This window comes from Musa acuminata, unplaced genomic scaffold (assembly GCF_036884655.1).
Source record: "Musa acuminata AAA Group cultivar baxijiao unplaced genomic scaffold, Cavendish_Baxijiao_AAA HiC_scaffold_221, whole genome shotgun sequence".
NCBI lineage: Eukaryota > Viridiplantae > Streptophyta > Magnoliopsida > Zingiberales > Musaceae > Musa > Musa acuminata.
In genome coordinates this window covers 30,001-35,000 of record NW_027020491.1, presented here as the reverse complement: position 1 = coordinate 35,000, position 5,000 = coordinate 30,001, and positions in this window count along the sequence as shown.

Below are 5,000 nucleotides of genomic sequence, written 5' to 3'. Positions count from 1 at the left end.
ATAGCAGGGACGGTGCTGCCTCTCGCTTCGCTCGCTGTCCGCCGCTCGCCGCTCGCTCGTGCAGCCAAAAATGGCCAGTTTTGGCCCGTTTTTGGGCCGTTTTGGCCAGTTTTTGGCCTGTTCTTGCATTGCGCGGTGACCGTCGAGAGCGGAGCAAAACGTCAGCCATCTCAGCACCCTGGAACCCCCCGGGTGGCACAGGGCTGGATGGGGCTTTCGTATAGCAGGGACGGTGCTGCCTCTCGCTTCGCTCGCTGTCCGCCGCTCGCCGCTCGCTCGTGCAGCCAAAAATGGCCAGTTTTGGCCCGTTTTTGGGCCGTTTTGGCCAGTTTTTGGCCTGTTCTTGCATTGCGCGGTGACCGTCGAGAGCGGAGCAAAACGTCAGCCATCTCAGCACCCTGGAACCCCCCGGGTGGCACAGGGCTGGATGGGGCTTTCGTATAGCAGGGACGGTGCTGCCTCTCGCTTCGCTCGCTGTCCGCCGCTCGCCGCTCGCTCGTGCAGCCAAAAATGGCCAGTTTTGGCCCGTTTTTGGGCCGTTTTGGCCAGTTTTTGGCCTGTTCTTGCATTGCGCGGTGACCGTCGAGAGCGGAGCAAAACGTCAGCCATCTCAGCACCCTGGAACCCCCCGGGTGGCACAGGGCTGGATGGGGCTTTCGTATAGCAGGGACGGTGCTGCCTCTCGCTTCGCTCGCTGTCCGCCGCTCGCCGCTCGCTCGTGCAGCCAAAAATGGCCAGTTTTGGCCCGTTTTTGGGCCGTTTTGGCCAGTTTTTGGCCTGTTCTTGCATTGCGCGGTGACCGTCGAGAGCGGAGCAAAACGTCAGCCATCTCAGCACCCTGGAACCCCCCGGGTGGCACAGGGCTGGATGGGGCTTTCGTATAGCAGGGACGGTGCTGCCTCTCGCTTCGCTCGCTGTCCGCCGCTCGCCGCTCGCTCGTGCAGCCAAAAATGGCCAGTTTTGGCCCGTTTTTGGGCCGTTTTGGCCAGTTTTTGGCCTGTTCTTGCATTGCGCGGTGACCGTCGAGAGCGGAGCAAAACGTCAGCCATCTCAGCACCCTGGAACCCCCCGGGTGGCACAGGGCTGGATGGGGCTTTCGTATAGCAGGGACGGTGCTGCCTCTCGCTTCGCTCGCTGTCCGCCGCTCGCCGCTCGCTCGTGCAGCCAAAAATGGCCAGTTTTGGCCCGTTTTTGGGCCGTTTTGGCCAGTTTTTGGCCTGTTCTTGCATTGCGCGGTGACCGTCGAGAGCGGAGCAAAACGTCAGCCATCTCAGCACCCTGGAACCCCCCGGGTGGCACAGGGCTGGATGGGGCTTTCGTATAGCAGGGACGGTGCTGCCTCTCGCTTCGCTCGCTGTCCGCCGCTCGCCGCTCGCTCGTGCAGCCAAAAATGGCCAGTTTTGGCCCGTTTTTGGGCCGTTTTGGCCAGTTTTTGGCCTGTTCTTGCATTGCGCGGTGACCGTCGAGAGCGGAGCAAAACGTCAGCCATCTCAGCACCCTGGAACCCCCCGGGTGGCACAGGGCTGGATGGGGCTTTCGTATAGCAGGGACGGTGCTGCCTCTCGCTTCGCTCGCTGTCCGCCGCTCGCCGCTCGCTCGTGCAGCCAAAAATGGCCAGTTTTGGCCCGTTTTTGGGCCGTTTTGGCCAGTTTTTGGCCTGTTCTTGCATTGCGCGGTGACCGTCGAGAGCGGAGCAAAACGTCAGCCATCTCAGCACCCTGGAACCCCCCGGGTGGCACAGGGCTGGATGGGGCTTTCGTATAGCAGGGACGGTGCTGCCTCTCGCTTCGCTCGCTGTCCGCCGCTCGCCGCTCGCTCGTGCAGCCAAAAATGGCCAGTTTTGGCCCGTTTTTGGGCCGTTTTGGCCAGTTTTTGGCCTGTTCTTGCATTGCGCGGTGACCGTCGAGAGCGGAGCAAAACGTCAGCCATCTCAGCACCCTGGAACCCCCCGGGTGGCACAGGGCTGGATGGGGCTTTCGTATAGCAGGGACGGTGCTGCCTCTCGCTTCGCTCGCTGTCCGCCGCTCGCCGCTCGCTCGAGCAGCCAAAAATGGCCAGTTTTGGCCCGTTTTTGGGCCGTTTTGGCCAGTTTTTGGCCTGTTCTTGCATTGCGCGGTGACCGTCGAGAGCGGAGCAAAACGTCAGCCATCTCAGCACCCTGGAACCCCCCGGGTGGCACAGGGCTGGATGGGGCTTTCGTATAGCAGGGACGGTGCTGCCTCTCGCTTCGCTCGCTGTCCGCCGCTCGCCGCTCGCTCGTGCAGCCAAAAATGGCCAGTTTTGGCCCGTTTTTGGGCCGTTTTGGCCAGTTTTTGGCCTGTTCTTGCATTGCGCGGTGACCGTCGAGAGCGGAGCAAAACGTCAGCCATCTCAGCACCCTGGAACCCCCCGGGTGGCACAGGGCTGGATGGGGCTTTCGTATAGCAGGGACGGTGCTGCCTCTCGCTTCGCTCGCTGTCCGCCGCTCGCCGCTCGCTCGTGCAGCCAAAAATGGCCAGTTTTGGCCCGTTTTTGGGCCGTTTTGGCCAGTTTTTGGCCTGTTCTTGCATTGCGCGGTGACCGTCGAGAGCGGAGCAAAACGTCAGCCATCTCAGCACCCTGGAACCCCCCGGGTGGCACAGGGCTGGATGGGGCTTTCGTATAGCAGGGACGGTGCTGCCTCTCGCTTCGCTCGCTGTCCGCCGCTCGCCGCTCGCTCGTGCAGCCAAAAATGGCCAGTTTTGGCCCGTTTTTGGGCCGTTTTGGCCAGTTTTTGGCCTGTTCTTGCATTGCGCGGTGACCGTCGAGAGCGGAGCAAAACGTCAGCCATCTCAGCACCCTGGAACCCCCCGGGTGGCACAGGGCTGGATGGGGCTTTCGTATAGCAGGGACGGTGCTGCCTCTCGCTTCGCTCGCTGTCCGCCGCTCGCCGCTCGCTCGTGCAGCCAAAAATGGCCAGTTTTGGCCCGTTTTTGGGCCGTTTTGGCCAGTTTTTGGCCTGTTCTTGCATTGCGCGGTGACCGTCGAGAGCGGAGCAAAACGTCAGCCATCTCAGCACCCTGGAACCCCCCGGGTGGCACAGGGCTGGATGGGGCTTTCGTATAGCAGGGACGGTGCTGCCTCTCGCTTCGCTCGCTGTCCGCCGCTCGCCGCTCGCTCGTGCAGCCAAAAATGGCCAGTTTTGGCCCGTTTTTGGGCCGTTTTGGCCAGTTTTTGGCCTGTTCTTGCATTGCGCGGTGACCGTCGAGAGCGGAGCAAAACGTCAGCCATCTCAGCACCCTGGAACCCCCCGGGTGGCACAGGGCTGGATGGGGCTTTCGTATAGCAGGGACGGTGCTGCCTCTCGCTTCGCTCGCTGTCCGCCGCTCGCCGCTCGCTCGTGCAGCCAAAAATGGCCAGTTTTGGCCCGTTTTTGGGCCGTTTTGGCCAGTTTTTGGCCTGTTCTTGCATTGCGCGGTGACCGTCGAGAGCGGAGCAAAACGTCAGCCATCTCAGCACCCTGGAACCCCCCGGGTGGCACAGGGCTGGATGGGGCTTTCGTATAGCCAGGGACGGTGCTGCCTCTCGCTTCGCTCGCTGTCCGCCGCTCGCCGCTCGCTCGTGCAGCCAAAAATGGCCAGTTTTGGCCCGTTTTTGGGCCGTTTTGGCCAGTTTTTGGCCTGTTCTTGCATTGCGCGGTGACCGTCGAGAGCGGAGCAAAACGTCAGCCATCTCAGCACCCTGGAACCCCCCGGGTGGCACAGGGCTGGATGGGGCTTTCGTATAGCAGGGACGGTGCTGCCTCTCGCTTCGCTCGCTGTCCGCCGCTCGCCGCTCGCTCGTGCAGCCAAAAATGGCCAGTTTTGGCCCGTTTTTGGGCCGTTTTGGCCAGTTTTTGGCCTGTTCTTGCATTGCGCGGTGACCGTCGAGAGCGGAGCAAAACGTCAGCCATCTCAGCACCCTGGAACCCCCCGGGTGGCACAGGGCTGGATGGGGCTTTCGTATAGCAGGGACGGTGCTGCCTCTCGCTTCGCTCGCTGTCCGCCGCTCGCCGCTCGCTCGCGCAGCCAAAAATGGCCAGTTTTGGCCCGTTTTTGGGCCGTTTTGGCCAGTTTTTGGCCTGTTCTTGCATTGCGCGGTGACCGTCGAGAGCGGAGCAAAACGTCAGCCATCTCAGCACCCTGGAACCCCCCGGGTGGCACAGGGCTGGATGGGGCTTTCGTATAGCAGGGACGGTGCTGCCTCTCGCTTCGCTCGCTGTCCGCCGCTCGCCGCTCGCGCAGCCAAAAATGGCCAGTTTTGGCCCGTTTTTGGGCCGTTTTGGCCAGTTTTTGGCCTGTTCTTGCATTGCGCGGTGACCGTCGAGAGCGGAGCAAAACGTCAGCCATCTCAGCACCCTGGAACCCCCCGGGTGGCACAGGGCTGGATGGGGCTTTCGTATAGCAGGGACGGTGCTGCCTCTCGCTTCGCTCGCTGTTCGCCGCTCGCCGCTCGCTCGCGCAGCCAAAAATGGCCAGTTTTGGCCCGTTTTTGGGCTGTTTTGGCCAGTTTTTGGCCTGTTCTTGCGTGGTGCGGTGACCGTCGTGAGCGGAGCAAAACGTCAGCCATCTCAGCACCCTGGAACCCCCCGGGTGGCACAGGGCTGGATGGGGCTTTCGTATAGCAGGGACGGTGCTGCCTCTCGCTTCGCTCGCTGTTCGCCGCTCGCCGCTCGCTCGCGCAGCCAAAAATGGCCAGTTTTGGCCCGTTTTTGGGCTGTTTTGGCCTGTTTTTGGGCTGTTCTTGTGTGGCGCGGTGACCGTCGTGAGCGGAGCAAAATGTCAGCCATCTCAGCACCCTGGAACCCCCCGGGTGGCACAGGGCTGGATGGGGCTTTCGTATAGCAGGGACGGTGCTGCCTCGCGCTATCGCTCGCTGTTCGCCGCTCTCCGCTCGCTCGCGCAGCAAAAAATGGCCAGTTTTGGCCCGTTTTTGGGCTGTTTTGGCCAGTTTTTGGCCTGTTCTTGCGTGCCGCGGCGACCGTCGTGAGCGGAGCAAAACGT